General features: G+C 40.9%; 1 protein-coding gene and 1 long non-coding RNA gene across 4 annotated transcripts in view; one reads left to right on the top strand and one right to left on the bottom strand.

Moving 5' to 3' along the window:
• The window catches only part of LOC105355856 (adenylate cyclase type 3), a 59,729-nt gene extending 53,899 nt beyond the window's left edge, over positions 1-5,830 (bottom strand). For all 3 annotated transcript variants that reach the window (XR_002874888.2, XM_023963944.2, XM_078933394.1), the window contains exon 1: positions 5,584-5,830. The gene's annotated coding sequence lies outside the window, so the exon portion shown is untranslated. The remainder of the gene's footprint in view (positions 1-5,583) is intronic.
• A 42-nt stretch (positions 5,831-5,872) lies between these two features.
• On the top strand, positions 5,873-17,048 carry LOC144984551 (uncharacterized). Its single transcript, XR_013648345.1, has 2 exons — positions 5,873-16,021; positions 16,074-17,048. It is a non-coding gene; the product is annotated as an uncharacterized LOC144984551 (long non-coding RNA).
• Positions 17,049-23,979: the final 6,931 nt, after the last annotated feature.

Raw genomic sequence — 23,979 nt, 5'->3', positions numbered from 1 at the left:
ATGCTTCCTGGAATACCCCCCTGATGCCAATGCAAACTGATGTAACATGGTATAGACTGGTGGGAAATAATGAAACCTGGGAAAGGCTGGTGTGAGCTCATGACACCTGGTTTAGGTTAGTGCGAGCTAAAGAATCCGTGTTTATTTTTTTTTATTTTTTAACTTGTCCTGTCCAACAGCTGGGCAGACAGACGAGAGCTGAGGGCCTCTTGTGTTGGACATATTTTGCTTTAACAAGAGGGGTTATTAATCTTCTGACAAACCAAAGGTATGTCTGAATAAACCCCTTTTGTAATTGAGGCCAAACTTTATTAATTTCAATCATGTCTGAAAATCTTTGGTGTTGGACCGGACGGAAAAGGAAAGAGGGGAAGAAGAGAGAGGGACGCTAGAGAGAGGGGGGGGTAGGGGGTGATAATAGGAGGGGAAGGGGGATAAGACCATGAAGCAGCATACAGAAAAAAAAAAAAAAAAGAATCCGTGTTTAGGCTGGTGTCAAATAAAGAAACCTGGTATATTTGGTATATGCTGGTGTAAACTCATCAAACCTGAGTTAGGCTGGTGTGGTCTAAGGAAACCTGGTTTAGGCTGGTGTGACCTATTGAAACCTTGTATAGGCTGGTGTTGACTGATAAAACCTGGTTTAGGAATGGTTTGAATTGATGAAACCTGGGGGGTATTCCAGGAAGCATGTTTAAACTAGCCTGACTTTAAGCCTGAACTCTGGCTGAAATCCGCCTGAACTCGCTTACTCTGGGTATGTCGGTTCCAGAAGACCGGATATGAGTTGGCGTAATAATTACGCTCGACTTGGTAACCCTGGGTTAATGCTCGTGCATGGAAGGTACATAAAGACATTCTCAATAGATCGCCGATTTCCGGAGTCACCATGGAAACGCGTGGAGAACCAAAGAGAGCCCAATACTTTAGTGAGACAGAGTATGAGATTTTAATGACGGCGTATGAAGATTATACGTCCATCAAAAAAGTAACACAGCTGCATCGTCAAAAGAAAGAGTTTCTGCTTGTAGTAGAAGAACAGACAAAGTAAACGCACAAGTTTCTGATCTTATTTCCATTTTCCTTGTGACGCATACATATATATAACTTATCCAATTTTGCCACCTTAAATGAATTACTTCTATTGGTAACAAATAATTGAGTTAAATTTAATCAACCTAATTTCTTACGTCTATAAAACCCAATAATTGTTTATACAACTCAAATTTATGTATTTATCAAACTAAATGTCATATTACTCCAATTCAATTAATATTTTTTCCATCTTAATTAATTATATTTCTTGATCTCTCATATGTCTAAGTATGAGCCGGCAGATATGCTCATTTTTACAACAATAAAAAGGACGAAGAAAAATTCACATTGCGCTCAAATTCATTAAAGAATTCTCCATCTTTGTCATTACACTAATGCTCGGTAGGGGTGCTATAAAACTCATCATCCTCTCCTTCACTCTCACTCATGGTGCAGAGACATAAGCACAGTAGGACAAAATAACTCAGCAAAACATGGCAAAACACAGTAAAACAGCTAAACAACTAAAAAAATTTGGTCAAAAACCAACACTTAAATCAAAATCCGTCCAGACTGGCAAAGGAAATGGTATCCCACAATCCCTTGCGGTGCCAATCTAACAGCAGCATCAAAGTTACACCTACTTAATTAAATTAATTTGAATGAAAGTAAAATAACTGTCTGATAACTACGTGTTATTTTTAAACTGAATTAACAAAAAAAATAATTTATCTTAACTGAAACAAATAACTAAGTTAGATCAAAGTAAAAAAGTTGAATTTTCCAACATCCATATATGGTCTTATCACCCTCTCACGGTGGAAAAAGTATTATCTGAGCTTCTTCATCCACTAAATCATCTTCAAATGGACACGCCATGCTGCTTCACCTCTCTGTAAACAAACTAACCTTCAACTAAACCTGCTCCGGACCAGGTTATGTTCAGAGCATGAGTTTCTATGGCAACTTGACATACCCTGAAACATACCTCCATTTCTGGAACCGAAAACTGAGGTTATCAACTTCCTTAGCCTCAAACTTACCGTGGGAGCTAGCATAACCTGCTTCCTGGAATACCCCCCTGGTATAGGCTGGTGGGAACTAAAGAAACCTGGTTTAGGGTGGCTTGAACTATAAAAACCTGGTTTAGGCTAGTGTTGACTGATAAAATCTGGTTTAGGAAGGTTTGAACTGATGAAACCTGGTTTAGGATGGTTTAAACTGATTTAACCTGGTTTAGGATGGTTTAAACTGATGAAACCTGGTTAAGGGTGGTTTAAACTGATGAAACCTGGTTAAGGGTGGTTTAAACTGATGAAACCTGGTTTAGGATTGTTTAAACTGATGTAACCTGGTTAAGGGTGGTTTAAACTGATAAAACCTGGTTTAGGAATGGTTTGAATTGATGAGACCTGGTATAGGCTGGTGTTGACTGATGAAACCTGGTTTAGGATGGTTTAAACCGGGGCTCGTTGACCTGCGGCTCAGGAGCCGCAAGCGGCTTTTTAGTGCTGCCCTAGTAGCTCCCTGGAGTATTTTCAAAAATGTTTGAAAATGTAAAAAGATGGGGGAGAGAAATATATTTTTTGTTTTAATATGGTTTCTGTAGTAGGAAAAACAAGACACCAACATTCTTAAGCAGGTACGTTACTTGCAGAGGGCAAAACGAGAGCCAAGCTGTCTGGAAGTTGAGCTGTCAATTAATTGGCTGCACTGGAGAAATGTTCGTGTCCCATACAAGGCACATATCCAAACAGTTTCAGAGAGGAGCAGGCAGTAAGCTTAGCTGAGGGCGCAGTCTCCTTTCTAGCATTACAAGCTCCTTGACTAAAAACACGCACCTCATTGAACATTGCACAGGAGTCATCAACCACTCCCCCTCCCACACTTATGGTGCAACATAAAGAAACAACATAAGAGGAAGAATGAACCAAGATGGAACAACAAAACTGCCATATGAAAAGAAAAGTGGGAAAACAGAAATGCTCATGCTGAGCCCTAATTAGATCAAGAGACCGCATCCCACAATCCCCTGCTGCTAACAGACCTAAAATGCACATGACCGCCACTACAATATTACTTTTTTTAACTTTATTGTACAAAACGAAAGTACAATACAAAACACAAATTTACAAATTAAACTTCAGAAATGCCAGTGGAGCATTCTTTTGTTCGAATCCTCAAAATAAAAATGACATCAAAAATCGGATTTCTTGTTTACATTTCTTTAATTTTATCAAAGCAATGAAACATAATTCCTTGATATTTTAGCGACCTGGGGGTTAGCCCCGCCTTCAGCCCCTAAGGCTCATGGGAAGTGGGGAGTTTTGGGGTAAAACCTTGAGTGAGAGTGTTGTGAATTGAAATCACGTGCATGCCGTTTTGTCTGTTTATGTGTGCTTGAATTAACAAGCTTGAGACTGAAGTGGAATTTCTATGCTCTTCATGTTAATTTCTGTGTGAGTCTATCCGGGATATATGCTGTATGAGGCACGGACTGCTCTCCAATAAAGCCAAAACTGTATCTTTCCCACTAAAGTGATGTCCTGGCTGGGTTGTTATAATGTAATGGAGTAAAACTTTCACAACAGAGCAGTAACGTGACGCGTCGTTCACCGCAGAATGCACTGCTGGGCAAATAAACATTTAATCGTTAATATTGCTTTGAAGCGTTGAAATGCTATTTGAAGCAACTTAGTCATTTTGATAGCAGGCTAATATAGATACATATAGATACACATTGCATGTGTTGAATTCATTATAAGGCTTAAATAGGGCTTTTAATATTTTGCGGCTCGAGACATATTTGTTTTTTGTTTTTTTCGTCCAATTTGGCTCTTTCAACATTTTGGGTTGCCGACCCCTGGTTTAAACTGATGTAACCTGGTTTAGGATGGTTTAAACTGATGTAACCTGGTTTAGGATGGTTTAAACTCATGTAACCTGGTTTAGGATGGTTTAAACTGATGAAACCTGGTTAAGGGGGGTTTAAACTGATAAAACCTGGTTTAGGAATGGTTTGAATTGATGAAACCTGGTATAGGCTGGTGGGAACTAAAGAAACCTGGTTTAGGGTGGCTTGAACTATTAAACCTGGTATAGGCTGGTGTTAACTGATAAAATCTGGTTTAGGATGGTTTAAACTGATGAAACCTGGTTTAGGATGGTTTAAACTGATGTAACCTGGTTTAGGATGGTTTAAACTGATGTAACCTGGTTTAGGATGGTTTAAACTCATGTACCCTGGTTTAGGATGGTTTAAACTGATGAAACCTGGTTAAGGGGGGTTTAAACTGATAAAACCTGGTTTAGGAATGGTTTGAATTGATGAAACCTGGTATAGGCTGGTGGGAACTAAAGAAACCTGGTTTAGGGTGGCTTGAACTATTAAACCTGGTATAGGCTGGTGTTAACTGATAAAATCTGGTTTAGGATGGTTTAAACTGATGAAACCTGGTTTAGGATGGTTTAAACTGATGTAACCTGGTTTAGGATGGTTTAAACTGATGTAACCTGGTTTAGGATGGTTTAAACTCATGTACCCTGGTTTAGGATGGTTTAAACTGATGAAACCTGGTTAAGGGGGGTTTAAACTGATAAAACCTGGTTTAGGAATGGTTTGAATTGATGAAACCTGGTATAGGCTGGTGGGAACTAAAGAAACCTGGTTTAGGGTGGCTTGAACTATTAAACCTGGTATAGGCTGGTGTTAACTGATAAAATCTGGTTTAGGATGGTTTAAACTGATGAAACCTGGTTTAGGATGGTTTAAACTGATGTAACCTGGTTTAGGATGGTTTAAACTGATGAAACCTGGTTTAGGATGGTTTAAACTGATGAAACCTGGTTAAGGGTGGTTTAAACTGATGAAACCTGGTTTAGGAATGGTTTGAATTGATGAAACCTGGTATAGGCTGGTGGGAACTAAAGAAACCTGGTTTAGGGTGGCTTGAACTATTAAACCTGGTATAGGCTGGTGTTAACTGATAAAATCTGGTTTAGGATGGTTTAAACTGATGAAACCTGGTTTAGGATGGTTTAAACTGATGTAACCTGGTTTAGGATGGTTTAAACTGATGAAACCTGGTTTAGGATGGTTTAAACTGATGAAACCTGGTTAAGGGTGGTTTAAACTGATGAAACCTGGTTTAGGAATGGTTTGAATTGATGAAACCTGGTATAGGCTGGTGGGAACTAAAGAAACCTGGTTTAGGGTGGCTTGAACTATTAAACCTGGTATAGGCTGGTGTTAACTGATAAAATCTGGTTTAGGATGGTTTAAACTGATGAAACCTGGTTCAGGATGGTTTAAACTGATGCAGGATGGTGATGAGGGCTGCTGGTGATGCTGAGCACCAGTAGACTGGTGAACCAGAGCTCCTAGTCTGGGCCTGGTACACGTTGGCAGTTTCATCTTGCGTAAGCAGATCCATCTATACGTGATGGACGCCTGAGTGAATCTGATCCCCACAGACGGACGTGGTGCGGTTTATCTGCTCTAAAACGCTACCGAGGACTTGGCTGGACGGCTGTGATGATGGATCTTACCGGGGCTCACTCTGGATCCGACCGTCTTAGGCTAACGCGGCTTCTGTGGGGGGGCGGCACCGGGAGACCTGCAGCTTCCAAACATCCACCCGTCAAACCACCGTCAACTGCGCGTGCACGCAGACCCGAGCAGAAGAGGACCTAGAAAAGACTGCATCTGCCTCTCGGCTTCTTTTTTCCTGAAAACATGGAATGTCGTCACGTTAAGTTTGCGTGCGGCACACCAGCTTCCGGTATCCTTCAAGATAAGAGCACCACTTCACAGACTCATTTACTACCCGGAAGTTCACGAGGAGGTTCAACATCTTCTTTCTTTTTGTTCTTTTTTTTTGCTGTTTATTTATTTTTGGCTGTTTATTTATTTAATTTATTTTAATTGAATCTCATTAGGATGTTACAAACAATCAGGGAATGTCCCTCTTTAACATTATTATCATATGATGTTAAACAACAGCAGTATACACAACAAATCAACAATTTTAAGTCTTACATACATACATACATACATACATACATACATACATACATACATACATACATACATACATACATACATACATACATACATACATACATACATACATACATACATACACCTTTAAGAATTTGCAATCATAGATAAAATATTTTGTGATCAAAAGCAATTCTTTTATCATAAAGTTCTTGCATTATCACAGGTAATGCTATTCATCTATTGATAATTGTTTGTATGTGTTTTGGAAATGCGCATATAGATGCCCGCAGAGACACAGACAGATGGTTGCACTGGCTGTAGATCTTCAAAACTATTTCCAGTTTGAACAGCTAATAAAACACAAGCAGAAGGACTGGATTCAGACGGAGCTGCATTGTAAGATTTTTACTACAAATAGTTAAAGGAGCCCCTAATAAAGAGCTACAAAGTCACCACAGACTCATTGTCCATGTTGATCTGCAGATTTTAAATTTACATTTTTTTATTTAAATGGGCATTGAGGTTTGGTCTTTCAAAAGACAAATAAATCCCCAGCTCTACACTGTTATATCTGGACAGTTTCCAAAAATATACAGTCTTCTCTGTTCCACCATAGAAAAGCCACGGTTCTGTGACATCATATCAAGCTCTAAACCAACCATAGAGCCAGAAAAAAAACCTAAAATGGTCCAAGACAAACTAATGGATCACGTGACCACAACATGCAGGGCGTACCACCTCTGTGTCAGATGCTCAGCAAAGTCTGCTATTTTAATTATTTTGTTGTCAAAATTAAAATATCACAAAATTTCTCCTTAAACTTTTTCTTTAAGTTGGATGGATTTTGAATTGACCTGAACCCATCTCCCTGTTCTTTGTTTTTTCGCTTCCAGTTTGAAAATGGAAGCGACATAGGACATTATGGAAGATGTGAAGGGGTGGAATTATTGATCACTGTGGTTATCAAACTATCAATAAATCCCAATTTTGAATCATTTTCAATGTCCAAAGCGACAGACAAACAACAAATGAGGCAGATGTTCATGGAGCTGCTACAAAGCAATGATTCCACTGGAATGCAGTAATAAGGCATAGGTATCATGGTCCGGGTGAATCCAACACTCTGATTGGCTGCAGAGTTACCATTAAAAAGTAACAATGGACACCTAAAAATAAGTCCTTGTCACATAGCCTGAATGTTATATTATTATTGTGTTGGCCTAAACTTTGTCATGACACGCCCCTTCCCCCAGCAGCAGGCAGCCTTGCCAGGTAATTGGTTGGATTCATCTCACCTGCCAAAGTTTTAGAACACCTTTAATGACCATTCATCATTACACAAGGAAAATATTCACATCACAAACTAAAGAAAACACATCTTTAAAACAAACTCAAAAATTTAGCACTTAATAGTCATCCTTGACAAAACATTTCATTCAGCCCAAATATTATCAAATACATCAAGTGTGAGCTTATGAAAACCAAACTCAACGCTCAACCTAGCCACCAAATGTCTCTTAAAAATAAACAGGACATCAGACCCAACTCCCCGTATCTGATTTTTCCTCGTCAACCACACCGCCAACTTGGCTTTTCCTGAAAGAAAATTTAACAAAACATGGACTCTTCGCTTTTTGGCCAAACATTTCAGCCCATAGATAAAACACACAACTGAAAGCTGTTGGCCCAGCCCCTGAGAAAAAGAACTAAGTGTCATGGTGTCTACAGAACAATAAAGATCCAGATGCTGAAACCCAGAAGAAGACACAGGTGAGAACGGGCGTAAATAGCGAATGGATTTAATAATCAGGTAAGTAGGAAGGGCAGCAGGCTCTGAGGTGTCCACGTCGAGGGAGGAGGATTCCTGTGGCGTCACTGGTGGATTCGTCCGTAGGATCCGGGGAGCGGCGGAGTTAGTGGAGGCTCGTGAAGGGAGTAGGATCGGCAGAGGCTCGCGGTGTGACCAGATGGAGCAGACAGTGAGGCTTCCAGATTGATGCAGACAACCACTCGTGGCTAAGAATTCCATCAGGGGCAACGAACTGGCGTTGAATACTGGTCCTGGAGCTCCTTATGAAGGCAGGCGGTGAGATGAGGTAAGTAGTCGCAGCTGAGTAGAATTAAAAGCCAAGCAGAGAGAGGAGGGGGAGGAGTCTGCCAGAGGCTCCGTAACACTAAGAAGGGAAAAAAGTCCAGTCAGATGTTGACTCTGCAAAAGAAGATGTTCCACTGTTTCCGCAATAGAACAGAACGGACACCTATCCCCCATGCCAGGATTAAGGTGCACCAGATATATGTCTGTGGCTAGGATTCCATGTATGACCCTCCACTGGAGGTCACGTACCCCTTTCTCAACGGGAGCTTTGTTCAGGGATCTCCAATAGCCCTTCGGGGAAGACACTGTGCCGAACAATTCAGCCCACCTCAACACTTTGACATCCATTAAGAAGCGCAAGTTCAAAACTTTAACACAGAAAAAATATAAAGACTTCTTCCCAATCATTTCAAAGTTTCCAATTAGAGGAGTAGACCAGGACATGAGTTTGGTTCTGTCCTCCTGCCATCCTTCACAGTCTGGAAAAACGTGCAGAGGAGGAAAATTAAAATCCACACCATCCACCCACTGGTTAGATGCATTGAGATCCATCACGTAAGCTCTATAGGACACAGGCAAGGAGAGAGAGATCTCTTTGACAACATTGTGCAGTGTTCTCAGAGATTGCTTTCCAGTCAAAGCAGCAAGCTCAGGAACAGGAGTCCGCAGGAGATGTCCAAGCGTCCCACAACCCGCATCTCTCAATTTTGACCTCAGGGTAGCTGAAAACAGAGTTGGTGAGTTGATGAGATCGATCCCAAAAAAAGGTTCCTCAAACAACCATGTTCCATGTGTTGAAAATATTTCCCTCTTGCAGAGCAAGAGTTGCCTGGCTTGTAGTACAGAGCGGTAAAAAGGTGAAAGGTATGAAGCTGGGGCAGAAACAAATGTTTGTCAGATCCATAAGCCCAGCTTTCTTCAGCAGCACACATGCAGTATCCAACTACGGCAGTCCAAAACTGCAAAGCAGATGCTGCGCTGTCCGCAGTCTGAAGGTGGCCACACAGAGTCGATCTGGCGCAGAGACAGGGGGAGGTCATTCCAAAGTCGGGGAGCGACTATGAGTTTTTGGAATACATAAAAGATTTTTGTCAGTGGACCTCAAAGAACGTGCAGGAGTGTAGGGAGTTAAAAGGTCAGAAATATAGATCGGGGTTTGTCCGTGCAGGGCTCTAAAAACTAAAATCAAAATCTTAAAATCTATTCTAAATTTAACAGGAAGCCAATGTAGAGATAAAAGCAGAGGGGTGGCATGAGTGCGCTTATAGGTTCCAGTTAAAAGCCTTGCAGCAGAGTTCTGGACCAGTTGGAGACGTTTAAGAGACCTTTTGTTAAAACAAGTAAAAAGAGAGTTACAATAGTCTAAACGAGAGGAGATAAAAGCATGGATGATCAACTCAAGGTCAGATCTGGTTAACATTGTCTTCAGTTTAGTCACATTCCTCAGGTGGTAAAAACAGTTTTTGACCAAGCGCTTCGAATGAGAGTCTAGAGACATAGCTTTGTCAAACCAGACACCAAGATTCCTGAGACTGGGCTGGACAGAAGAGTTCAGTGAACCAAGGTGTCTTTTAATGGAGGGAATTTTGTCATCAGGAGCAAAAATTATTGTCTCTGTCTTTTTAGGGGTTCAGGAGTAAATGGTTGTCATTTAACCAAACTCTAATGCTGGCCAGCAGTCTAGTAGATTTGATTGATTTGTGTAATTATTTTTTCCAAAGGAGCAATAAAGTTGAATGTCATCAGCGTAAAGATGATAAGAAATATTCGAAAATTTGCTGATGAGTCTCCCAAGGGGAATCATGTAGAGAGTGAATAGAATGTGTCCCAATACAGAACCTTGGGGAACGCCACAAGACAGGATTTTTGCTTCTGAAGATAGAGAGTCAACACAAACCTTATAAGATCTACCACTGAAATAGGAGACAAACCAGCTTAGGACAGAACCAGATAAACCGTAGTCATTATGAAGACGTTCCAGCATGATTTCATGGTTTACAGTATCAAATGCAGATTTTAGGTCTAAAAGAACGAGAACGGTATATTGACCAGAATCTGCCGCCATGAGCACATCCTTGGAAACTTTTAAAAGAGCTGTTTCAGTTGAGTGGTTCTTTTTAAAGCCGGATTGGAAAACGTCACAAATATTGTTATGTTTTAAGAATGACCTTAGTTGCTCTGCTACAACCTTCTCCAAGATCTTAGCAATAAAAGGAAGTTTTGAAATGGGACGGAAATTATTTGGATCAGAGTGGTCCAAGTTAGGTTTTTTAAGCACAGGCTTTATCACAGCGTGCTTCAGAAAGGAAGGAACAGATCCAGACGTTAAGGAGAGATTTATAAGGTCAACCACGGCAGCACCAATACACTCAAACACTTTGAGAAAAAGGGGAGTTGGAATTATATAGAGGGGGCAAGATGAGGGCTTGATCTTACTGAGCAGAGAATGGATGTCCTCCACTGTGACTGGAGAAAAATTAGACCACGTCTGTGAGAATTTAGGGGATGGTGGTGGCCGAGCACCAACTAAAGGAGCGATGTTATGTCCAACATTTGAAATCCTAGCCGAGAAGGTCTGAAGAAAAGTGCTACAATCTGATTGGGAAAGATTGGGGAGTTGAGAGTAAGACGGTGATGTAAGTGTATTTATGATGTTAAGAAGAGTTTTGGGGTTTCTTTTGTTCATTGAAATAAGTTTTTGAAAAAATGTTGATCTGGCCTGTTTTATCATGTCATTTAGGGTGGAGATCAGCTCTTTAAAATGCAGTCTGTGCACCTCCAGTTTTGTTGTTTTCCCTAGACGTTCTATTTTACGGCATAGTCTTCTGAAGGAATGAATTTCAGCATTTATCCAAGGAAATGACTTTTTGGAAGAGACACTCTGTCTGACAGGAGCAATTGTGTTTAAAATAGTTTCACAGTGACTGTTAAAAGAATGCATAAAAGAATCTACATCGTTAAAATGATTAAAAGAGTTTGTATCAAACCTGTGAATCTATCTGATACATTCTGACTTAAAATACGTCGCTGTATTCTAACAGGTGTGGGTAAAGATGGGCGGGGGGAAATAACACTGAAGAAAATCCAGCAGTGATCACTGATGTGACTGTCTTTTACACTAAGCTCCCTAATATCTAGACCTAGGGAGAAGACTAGGTCCAGAGTGTGTCCTTTGTCATGGGTGGGGACAGAAACATGTTGAATCAAATTAAAAGACTCAGTTATAAATAATAATTCTGTGGCAGAGGCACAGGAAGAGTCATCAATGTGGATATTTAAATCACCCATTATGAGTACAGAGTTAAAATTGATGATACCTGATAAAAACTCGGCAAACTCATCTAAAAATACCCGTGCATGGCCAGGAGGTCGGTAAATTAAAATGCAATAAAACGGAGAGTCAGATCCAACCTTGGTAATCTGCAGTTCAAATGAGCTGAAAGAGTCCGACCTCAGCTTCGAGCAGGGGGAGATATCCCGGTAGACAACAGCCAGTCCGCTCCCACCCCTTCCTGATGAGCGGGGGGTGCAGAGCACGGAGCAGTCCGGGTGCACAGTTCGTGGAGATGGATGTGGTCCGTCTCCCGCTGCCATGTCTCCGTCAGGCAAAGGGAGTCCAAGACTGGATGTTTGCATCATGCTAACGTTTCTTGCATTATTTTTACTTATTCTAATGTTTAGATTTATATTGGCTCCAAAGCTTTTAGGTTAACTAGTAAGTTTCTCTTTTTCTTTTTAAACTTTATTGTCACAGTGCTCAACATTTCATGTATAAAAGTCCAAATCTTCTGTAGGACACCGTAGGGAATCGAACCCCAACCTGCTAAAGCAGGCATACCATTACCAGTGCCTGTAGTTTTTGACCATACATGAAAGGTCAAACAAAACTTGCATTCTGTCTGTGGTTCTGCAATGTTTGGCCTACTTTTCTACTGATACTGTACAGTACTTGCAGAATTCCTTGTGGAAGAGCAGAAGGTCACCATAGCGATAGCTTGAAACAAAGTGAAACAGTTGTACATTAAGTCTGGAGCCTGTTCGTAGATATGGAGTAGGTGGAAATCCTGACTGAGTCCAGACTGAAATAGTGAAAATTCAAGATGAACCATTTCAGAAAGCTGCATAGCTCCTAGTCTGAGTTTGTTTCTGCTGTGTAAGGATGCATCCACAACTGATGCCTGAGTCACCTCAACTGGCTCCTCTGGATGTGGAGGAGCAGGGGCTCTACTCCAAGCTCTCTCTGGGTGACAGAGCTTCTCAGCCTATCTCTAAGGGAGTGCCAAGCCACCCTATAGAAGAAGCTCATTTTGGCTGTTTGGATTCGGGACCTGGTTCTTTCAGTCATATCATCAAATGTTTTTTGTTTGAATCGCCCTTAGTCTGGCTCGTCCCCCAGGACCAGTTTGCCATGAAACAGCCAAACAGGGCAAATGCTTCTAGCAACACAATCCTGGGATCATTCGGGCACGCAAACCCCTCCACCACGATAAGGTGGCGATTCAGGGAGGGGAGCCAATTACTAACAATTACTGTGGGGAAACCGACGATCTCGGAGAAAAACCCACAGGACTGCCAGGATTTGTTTGAGTTATTTCCCTACAAATTTAGGTGACTGATGTTATTTTATTTACTCTATTAATATTTTATTAATTTGTTTTATTAGTATTATTTGTATTCATATATTTATTATAACATATTTAATAATTGTGGGTTCTGGTTGGTTTTGGTTTGGTTTGGTTTGGTTTGGTCTGGTCTGGTCTGGTCTGGTTTGGTTTGGTTTGGTTTGGTTTGGTCTGGTTTGGTTTGGTTTGGCCTGGTCTAGTTCCGTTTGGTTTGGTTTGGCTTGGTTTGGTCTGGTTCCGTTTGGTTTGGCTTGGTTTGGGGGGGGGGGGTAGTTTTTTGGGCTGTACCTCTTTGTTCAGTGAAACTTCACAGCTAAACTGAAAAGCTGGAAGCTCAATAATTGGTTTTTGGTCTACATCTGTGTAAAGGTCACCAATTCTTAAAGAATCAATTTTTTAAAAGTGGGGGGCAACCGAAGTGCTCGGAGAAAACCCACGCAGACCCAGTTCTGTCAGCCAACCAAGTTAACCGACAGACTGAAGTGCTGCCCCTGTTTTTGACCGGATTTTGGTGACAGACGTTTCCACACAGTGTAGAGGAATTTTTAGAGAAGATTTTCTTCTTGGGTTTGGAGGTACAGACCTGGCAGTCAGAGGCCAAATTGATGGATGACTTTCTGATGGATTGGGTTGGGGTTGGGGGTGGGGTGGGGGTTTAGGGGGGTAACCTGATGCCTTTAGAAGCGTCTTTTTCTTCTAAATGCTGCCTGACTTTGTAAACTCTTGTCAGTGTTGTGATCTTGCTGGGTTCCAGGATTCCTCTTTTGTAAGGCAGCTTGATAGTTATTGATGGCATCTCTTTGCTGTTGGATCCTGCCTGGTTTCTTTTTGAAACTACAGCGTTCCTCTAATTTAGCCAGATGTTCTCTAATTGTCTCTCTTTGCTGTTGGATCCTGCCTGGTTTCTTTTTGAAACTACAGCGTTCCTCTAATTTAGCCAGATGTTCTCTAATTGTCTCTCTTTGCTGTTGGATCCTGCCTGGTTTCTTTTTCATGCTGGAACATTCCTGGGAAACAGCAGCTGGTCTTTGAGGAGTATTGGTGACCTCTTTTGCTTCAGGCTGTGGGTGGACCTCCAATGCTGGTGGCTCTTCTGGGTTGGTGGTGTGAGAGCCAGCAGTGGGCTGCACCCTCCCCATAGTGAAGAATGGATGTTGTAGTGCTTCACTTGGAGAGATGCGTTTGCTTGGATCCACCATCAGCATCCGCTTCAGCAGGTCCACAAACTGTTGCACTTCTTTGATTTTTGTTTTGTCCAAACAGCTGTGGATGAGTTGGTCACAGGACCAGAACGGAATGTTGTCTTCGACCAGTCTCCCTTTTTTCTTGCTTTGCTGTTGTGGTGTGTCCAGCTTCCAGACATCCTGAGAGTTTTCTTTGGTCTTGGTAAAAAATCTTGTAGTGTAAACCCCTTGGCTTAGAACTTTCTCCTCAGGCATGCCTTGCATCTTCACCATGGCTCGGAGGATGTTGTATTCAGCGTCCCATCCATGGATGAAGCTCCCCGTGTACAGCACAAAGAGAATGTAGCCAACTGTCCACAAATCTACACTTTGGTCCAAGGGCAGACCCAGGATGACTTCAGGTGCCCTGTAGCAAATGTTCTGCATCGTAGCTCCAGTACGCATGTTTCCAATTTTCTCAGCCAAACCAAAATCTATGAGTTTGACCCTGAAAGGCTCTGAAACTTGATCCACCAGCATGATGTTGTCCAGTTTAATGTCACAGTGGACCAAGTTGACGCTTTTCAGGCCTTTCAGGGCAACAATCAACTGCCAGGCAATGGTCCTGATTTCCTCCACAGTCAGGGGATGGAAATCCCTTTTTTCCATGAAATCCAGAAGGCTCTGATCCAACACTTCAAAAGCGATGCACGTGTACTTTTTATACTTAAAGCTCTCCACAAACTTGACCAGGTTGTGATCGTCGGCGTTGATCTGGCTGAGCTCTTCCAGAGCATTGATTTCCATTTGGCCTGAACCCCAAATGATTTTGATTGCCACAACTTGGTCAGTTCCCAGTTTCTTACATTTGGCCACTTTTCCATAAGAGCCTTCACCAAGAAACTTTTCCACCTTATAAACTCCTTTGCGGCCGAGAAGAATGAAGCCCTCTCTCACCTCACAGGGAGTATCCGACAAAGAAGAATCCATCATGATTCGTGGTGATAATTTAGTGTTGAAGATGTCGTGTAATAATAAACAGAAATACCAACTTTGTTTTCACAAAGGGGGCTTTGAACTTTAGAGAATACCTGCAGGACCTTACGGCTCTGAGTGCTTCTAGAAAGTTCTGGTGAGTTTAAGATGTGGGGGGTATTCATGCTTTTTTCTGATGACATCATTTTGTGTAATCCTAGGTCAGGGCCAGTTACTCCACAACAAAAAACGTCATGTATATCATAGACTTGGTTTCCATGACAACCTGGAGATTTGCGCATGCGCAAACCTGGACCTTGATTCATGCGCATGCGTGTGTGTCTGCTGTGTATTTCTATTTTACCTCCTTATTATTTGCATGTAATCTCTGGAGGATGCTCCTTCTGAAAGATGCTTTAAGGAACCGAACTACCACAAAGGGGGAGGAGCCCCAGTCTGAGGTTCTGGTTCGTCTGGTCCAGTTCCAACAGTCCTTAATTGTTTTCCGCGGAGCTTTTCACCGCTAAGAAGATGTTGATTCATATTCCAGCATGTGGTCAGTCAGTGATGGGATGGATGTTCTAAAAGTGTTTTTAAATACAACATGCAGAATGGAAGCTCTGAAATGAGTTCTTACTGCATTGCGTAACGATGTTCTTCTTAGTTTTGGATTTGAAATAAGAATGGAGAAAAGTGCTTAAGCCCCGCCCCCTCCCGCAGTTCTCATTCCGAGCCTGCAGCCCAGTGTGGGCGTGGCTCGGAGCTACAGGTGCCAGGTGTGTCCAGAATTGGGCTTTGAGCCTCTTTTCTGCATTTGCAGGTGTGTGACGGAACAGAGTCACTTCCACAGCCTCTGATTCAATCTGACATCTTCAGATTCATTTCTGCACATCTCTCTGTCAGTGCGGTGCTGCTCTGCCACCTGCAGCGCTTCTCTCCCAAACGGGATCCAGCTGCTGTTTTGCGTCACTTTGTTTTCCAGGGTTCGGTTCTGTCGGGCGTCGCTGCTCGGCGGACGGGTGTCCGGGACCGACGGATCACCGGATGGAGGCGCGGCCCTGGTTCCAGTGGGAGCTGCTTGGGACTGCAGCACCCTTGGGTCTGGTGGTTCGGCAGAATTTTTTTAATGGTATTTTTCTCCTCATCATTTGTGAATTGAACTTGTGGTTCCTCTGTTACAGACATTGGGAGTTCTGGGTTCTCTAGGACTGTGGTTCTGGTTCTGGGTTCCTGTATGCAGTGTGTTTCACATCTTCTGGGTTTTTTTACTTGTTTTCCATTCAGTTCCAGCCAGCCTGGAGGACGATGAAGCTGGCTTCACTAAAGGAACATTCCACTGCATTTTTCACACTAAGACCACCTCAGACCAGGTCCTGTTCCAAAACCACAGGACCTGGACTGCTCAAACCAGCATTAAATTATGAGTTAGATGGAAGAAAATGCATTAAACACAGTTTCTGATTTGTGAAACCTTTGTCTTATTTGTGAAAATGTGAAATAGGAGGATTTTTATTGCATTTTACACACAGAGTCCACCTCAGACCAGGTCCTGTTCACAAACCGCTGGGTGCTCTAAATCACTGTGTTGCATTTACACAGACTGGGCACAGACAAAAACTTGCACTTTTACGATGGACTCCAAGAGGCGACATCACAATTTTAGACATCAACATAGCAAAGAAACTGGGAAATATGTCAGATTGGACACAGTTATGTCAGGAGAAGCATGTGCCCCTGACTTAAGAGGTCATTCATGCTGCAGACAAAACATCTAGTTTGAAAAGGAGTTATGACTGCATTCATTAAAAATAAGAATTTAGATGGAGAATGACTACATAGACAAAAATGTGGTATAGGATTTTATGGTTAGGGTTTTAATTTTTTCCTGATTTATTTTAAAGTTCCTGTTTTGCTTTGAGTTGTGCTTTCATTGTAACTATTACCCATGATCCTTTGCACGTGTCGGCCCTGTGAGTTTAAATGTCCCTTGTCTTTCCTTTTTTGTTGTGCTAGTCCATAATAGTCGTCACCCCATCTGTTGCTATGTTGCTTTTCTGACAAGTTGGTTTGGTCACATTTACTTCATGATAGGTTCATGTTTTGGTGGCTTTCCTGTTCGCAGCACTTTGTGTTTCAAAATAAAGATTTGTTGTTGGGAACTTCTGTTGCCTCCCGTCTTGTTAGTTTTTGTCGTCAGTCTACAATCCACCTCACCCCTCAACAACGGGCAGACTGATGCACAAAAAAATACATCATTTAAAAAGTATCAACTACATCAAATCATCCTATTTGTAATTTTCATAATTTAGAAACTCATTCATTCATTCATTTTTTTTTTCATGAATGAATGAATAATTCAGAAACTGTTTAATCTAATCTATCTAAATCCTAATTTAATCCAGGTGTGATCAGTCCAGGTCCTGTGGTTTTTCAGTAGGACTGGTCTGAGGTGGTCTTGGTGGGAAAAATGCGTTGGAATGTTCCTTTAGGGCACTCGCCAGTTGGAAGCTGTGGATAGGAAGCCAACTTCAGCGTCGTCCAGCCTGGTAAATTCACCCCTTCTGAAGTTTTAGAAATGTGTGATTTTATTGTGAATAAAAATAAAACTTCAAACTGAGCCACTCAGTCTCTGCCTCAGTTTAAAGTGATCCTTGTATACCTTCCTTTCAATTCCTGGAATGCAATAAATCCAGGGGGAGTTGTTACAACTACTCTTTGTCACAACAATATGGAGTTTTTATAAATGGAAATTTCATCCTAATTTATATTTTGATAATGACACTCCAGACTCCAGGATGGCCGCTTTTATGCGCAGTGGAAAGACTGGAAGATAATCTTTTGCCTCAAGTGAAGCAGTGGCAGGCAGATGGGTGCGACAAGGGCAGGTATCATTAGCCTCTCTCGCTGTCTCTCTCGCTCTCTGATTTGATTTTCAGGGCAGAAAACTTACTTTATTCTTTTGCAAGTTGACATAGTAACCCTTGTGCTATCCTAGGCACTTTAACGTTGGGAGTTGGGTCATCTAGACCCACTAGACAGTGCGCTAAACCTTTTTTCTTCAATGATTTGTGATCTTCACTGGTGTCCATGGATTACATGAAATCTTTCCACCTTTATCCACCTTTGTCATGGTAGGGAGAACACGACAATGTAAGGGTGGGGTCATTTAAGATAGCACAAGGGGTACTTAAACACTTCACTACTGAAGAATCTTCTCCAATGGCTTTGATAAATAGTAATAGAATCATTTTGGCTGCTGCTCATCTGAGGTGAATTGCTTTGTATTAAAAAAAACAAAAACAAAGCGTTGTCTCCTATTGGCTTCTTGTCTCTGTGGTCTTTCAGAAAAGACACTTCAGAGGAAAGCACAGACTGAAGTAAGACACTTTTTGCCTAACAGTGAATGCTCCTTAACCATCTTAACCCACTGACTCACTCACTCACTTTGAACAGAAACTATATTTTAGCTACAGCTGATCCAAAGAAACTTTTGTGAGGTTGTAATGATGAGAAGTCTCCATTTGATGGCAGCATTGCAATTTGAAAAACAGCTAAGTCCTGCTTGACTGAGCAGAATTTAAATAAGGTCATAAAAATCTTTATAAAGGAATAACATAATTTATAAGTTAAAAGTATTTCTTATATAGGGAATCATTTGACCAAACTAGTCTTTGGGCAGAAGACATTTTTCTTCATATCTGCTCACTCCATCAATCGTCTGTGCTTTTCTGGCCCCTTGTTTATTTTCAGAGTTATTAAGTTATTAAGAAACGTCAAATGTTTTTGTTTTAGTACTTTTCTAAAGTCTGGCTCCCTCATTCTCACTGGGTTGTGCCGTACCACACAGAAAGTTCCCAGGCTGTTTGTGATCCTGAAGGACTCATTTAGTTATTTCCTGTTGACTTGTTTTTAAGACGAGGCTTTTTTTCCTCTCATTTATGTTCAGTATGGAGGGGGAGGGGGTCAAAACAAAGAATGATGAGGAAAAGGTAAGAGATTTGCAGAACTTCATTGCTCCTTTTAATTGGGGGACCCTAAAGGTCTTCTGGTTGAGCGTAGCTTGCAAGGGCTCATTTTGATGACATCATCGACCACCGCCGGTCTCAGTGTAGACGGAGCCCTCTGGTTATGTCATGGTCTGGTGAACAACTATGCGTGGCTTAGGGTCCCTGCAGTCATTTAGACTTCCTCCTAATCACATTCCTTTTCATTTTCTTCTGTCTGGTCAGCCTCCATGCACACTGCCTTCAAAATGCTCTACAACTGCGTTTACACATGGCTCTTTTCAGCTCCAGGAACTCAGGAAATGTGTTGGTTTTTTTTGTGTGTTTGTGCTTTTACCTTAATTTAAGGCAGCATTTAAGCTCATGATTTAAGCTCAAACGCCTCATGATTTCAACTGTTGTGAGACTTTTGAGACTTTAATTGAATTAAAGGTCACACTGTCTCTCACAGTTTGACAAATTCAACTTTATTTTTAAATACATAAATGTAAACTCCCTTTTTCTGACCACCCCTTAGCAAAAAGTAGTCTGTTCAGGTGTACTACAAGTATACTTTATACTAAAAGGGAGGCAGTATACTGGAAGTTTATTTTTTATATACTATATAAGCTTAACATACTCCAATGTAGTCTGAATAAATATTCAGTTAGTATAATTCCTACAGCACGTACATGGTCTATAGTATACTTGTTATACTTCTACTCCAGTATACTATAGTGTAGTACTTTTTAATACAAGTGTTACATTTTGAGTTCACATATTCTCTATTGTGCTGTGGATTTCTTGATCTCTGACACAAAACCCAAAACTTTATGAAGAACATCGTTTGTCATCATATCAAGTTTCTGCTTTAAAAGTTTTTGTAAGAATTTAATTTGCTTATATTCCAATGTATTTCGTTTTTGTGTCTTTGTATAAAGAGAGTGTTAAATAACGTCATCCCAGGAATAATGTGAAAAAGAAAAGAAAGTTTTCATTGAAAAAATATAGTTTGTATAAATACTGAACTACTGATTGCCCTCTGATTTAAGACATATGATGGCTTGCTCCCAGCTCAGTTTCTACATTCAAAGTTAGACCTAAAACATTCCTCTTTGGACAGGCTTATTGTCAGACTAGTTAGTATTCAGAGATTATTTAACTTAATGTTAATGTATTTAAATTAAACTTAATAACAATAACTATTTGTTTTAAAAGGCTGCTAGAAGTTGAAGCTGGGGTAACTATGGTGCACTGGGGTTCTGTCCTCTTTTCTCATCTACTTCTACCCTTCCTCTCTTCTATTCTTGATCATCATTTATCATTTAGTTTTCCATGCCGCTGTTTGGTGCAGTGAGATTCATGTATTGTCCCTCTTTCCCTCTCCCCTCCTGTTCCTGACCGTTTACCTCACCTTTGCTCGCGCTCCTTCACCTGGCTGTGGATCCTGCCTCTGGCTCGACTCTGGCTCGTCTCTGCTCTGTACCTGACCGAGTACCTCGTCTCTGCTCCTGCTCCTACACCTGGCTGTGGTTCCTGTCTCCGGCTCGACTCGCGCCCCTGACTGTCCCCCCAACCACGGCTGGATGAAGCTCGTCTGCTGGACTTTGTACATATAGTTGAAGAGTTAGATAAGTTAATTCTTCTCTAAGATTTCTGGTAAATCGCCTGTCCGTCCTGGGGGAGGATCCCTCCTTCATGTGGGCACCCCTGAGGTTTCTTCGTTTTTTCCGGAATCCGTTTTTTTGGGAGTTTTTCCTTACCGCGAAGGGGGGTCTAAGGGCAGGGATGCCAGTGTAGCTTAGTCAGTTTGTTAGTTCATTTTAGTATTTTCCTATTGAACTCTTTGTATTCGTGATCCTTTTGATTTCATGTTTTACTTCGAAGCCCATCGAGACGACTGTTGTTGTGATTTTGGGCTATACAAATAAAATTGAGTTGAATTGAATTGAATGATTAAACCATGAACTAGTTAAAATATAAAGAATGGAGAGAAATCAAAAATGTGATTTTGCATAAATAACAAACTGATTATTTTTAGATTTGTTTTTAGGCTTGATCTTTATCTGAAAATTAAACAAAAGTCGTCTGACAGCAGTTTGAACATCATATTTTCCAGACAGCAGCTCATATTTACCCCGTGTTTTAAAATGAGGAAGAACTGGGATGGATGTTAACAGGAATCGGCTGGAATGATGCGCCTGTTCATTTGGGTTGAAACGATGATCTTTTATATAATTAAGCGTAATGGCAGCAGTTGTAAGTGAGCTGGTGTTTGTCTGTCCTCTGTGAACATGTCCCGCCTCATACAGTGTCACACTTTTCTTATGTCCCCACAGCCAGCTATAATGGCTGAAGCCGTGATTGAAGTACGCTGCTCTAATAAATAGGCAGCCAGTTTCAAAGTCCAACTTTAAAAAAAAAATATTGGAGTTAAAAAGGAGCCCAAAACCATGGTGAATTAGCAAAACATGGCAAAAGGAGAATATTTCCTCCATGCATCTCTTTGCCTTTGTGTAAGGAATTACTGAAGGTACAACTTTGAACAGAAACACTCAAAAGCCCAATGGGAGATCCAAAGTTGGTTTGATGAGTACAAATAAGCAATGGGACAATGACAATGGCTCATATTCACAACCCAAACTACCAGTGATACTCAGTTTTGCAGATTTTAGGGCAAAACTACCAAGACATCACCCGCAGTCCCTCAATCTATGTGGAGCAGACTCACGTAAAGCTGCTATATTTTCAGGCTTTTTTCTCATAATGAAGAAAATGAAGCTTAAAATTGCATTTCGGAGTACGGCTAGCTCCAATATTGCTCGCTGTTTTTTTTTTTTTTGTAATGTTGGGTTGGAATTGTGAGGGGCTAGCGGGAGAGAGTGTAAACAAAAGGATGATGGTAAACTTGGAGGGGAATTTCTGATGAACTCCTGTCACTCTGCAGTACATGTCTTGGAAACTGAGACAGGTTTTTTATATTTTACCTAAAATAAGCATCGTTATAATAAAAAAAGTGCACTGGGAACGCGCAACAGATCAAAAGAGGATCGGAGTAGCACTTTAGGGTCAGAATGCGAAAAGAAACAAACTGATGAATAGCTATTATTCTGAGGAAGAATATTTGCACATTTCTAAGCCAAGCTCCTGGAGATTTAGTGGTGTGGTGGAATTTCAATGTGCCATCTTTGCAGTTTAATTAATTGTTCAGGTCATCAGCTGTGCAGTAAATAGTCATTGCAGCCATCTATATAATGCCATAAATGCTGCGTGGGGTCAAGGAAAAATGCATTAGGACTAATGGGCCTGTATGAATAACTAAACAGATACCCCTCAAAGACAAAGCATGGCAAACCCTGGATGACATGTTTGTGACATGCCCTCACATCTGTACATCTAAGTCTGATGAGAGCAAATAATGTTCACAGGTCAAATGAAGCATTGGCATTACACATTTTATTTATATTCTTGCTGTGCTATAGTGAGGCCTGAATTCATCAGTTTGACTGAATTTACTTGAAGTCTCGCTGGACTGTGAAGGCCGCTGTACTGAACCTGACCAGTAGATGTCAGCTTTGCACAACAGAAGACGTTCAAAATAGTTGCTCCTTTCACCATTGAACTTCTGCTTGTGGAGTTGTTACCTTGTTGTTGTTCGTTTGACTTGGATGTGCTTCAGCATCTCATGTAATAATGCTTTTTTGGTTTTTAAACAATGACATATTTTTCTTAACAGGACAGTCTTAACCTCTTCATGCCTGAATTCATTTTCACTCATGAAAAACTACTCTTCAATGTTTTTTTCCGTTCAAGATGATGCTAAGCTAAGTGGATCATATGGAACATTGGAAATTAATGATATATAGCGTGAATGGGTTAACCATTGAGAAAGTCAGACTACATGAAGAATTCCTGCTTTAATGCTGCATCAGCAGCCCTGAATTCTGGGAAAGTGGAAGCTAGTGTGGTGGATCTTCTTTTCTTGAGGGGGGTTCAGCTTTATAGCACTACAAGTTCAACTTTCTGCATCAAAAAAAGGATGTTTGAGCCTCTTAGTATCATGGAAGGGTAAAACCTGTCTCTCTTTGTGAAAGAAGTTGCTAGTTCACAGATTTTTCATCCATTCAAGTAGTGGATGTGTAAAAGCGCAGGCAAGGATTGATGTTTTGGTTGTTGTTGCACCTGCACCCAGAAAGTAAATGCTGTCGCCTTTTTGACAGACTTCGATTTAGGCTGGGGGAAAAAAAAACTTCACTTGTGATGCTTTTAACTTTCTGGAAGTAGTGCCGTATCAATTGCCAAAATACAAATCCTCCTATCTGCAAAAAAACCCTTAATTCAAGAAACAAAAAAAAAAAAGTGTTTCATTTATTCCAGTCAATGCTGATAGGAGCTTTTATCTTGTGACCTTAATGTCATTAAAAGGGCAGGACTTTCTTGCAGATTTACTTAGAATGTGAAGGTATCCTCGTTCTCACCATAAAATATATGAAATCAAAATAACAACAAGTTGCAGATCATAATGCATTGACACCCATCCATAGTCTTATTTGTGATTTTGACAGATTCTCAAGTGATTTTATGTTGTTTTTGCCGGTCGGGTTTCTGTTCAGTCCTTGTTTCGGGTCTTTACTTTTACTTTTTTACTTTCCAGCTTGAATGTGTGTTTTTCCTCACATTTGTGCCGTCTGTCATTAAAAGCATGTCTGGGCTCCGTTTGACTGCTGATCAGGTCTCTTATTTTTGGGTGGGACAGTCACTGGAAAATGATGACAGCAAGCCTTTTCTGATCACCACAGCTTTGAAAAACACACACAACTTTCTGAGTTTGCTCTTTTATATTACATTTAGTTTTTCTTTGACTTATTCATTTTGTAATACAGTTTCAGTGCCATTTTGTATTTGAATTTTCAATTTTCCTGCAATTATGTCTAATTCTATAAATTATTGTTAAACACAATGACAGTTTGTTCACAGCAAAAAAAAGAAGAAGAAGAAAAGCAGATCTTTTACGCCAGGTTTTTGTGGTTTTCTTTTCAATCTGCTTCACTGAGCAGGGGGCTGCTGACACTCGAGCTTTAACCTGCAGACTGAACTTTGGAAC

Source organism: Oryzias latipes, chromosome 16 (genome assembly GCF_053564925.1).
Source record: "Oryzias latipes strain Hd-rR chromosome 16, Olatipes_Hd-rR_3.1".
Taxonomy (NCBI): Eukaryota; Metazoa; Chordata; class Actinopteri; order Beloniformes; family Adrianichthyidae; genus Oryzias; species Oryzias latipes.
Note: the sequence above shows the minus strand (reverse complement) of the source record. Positions and strands in the feature narration are given on the sequence as shown.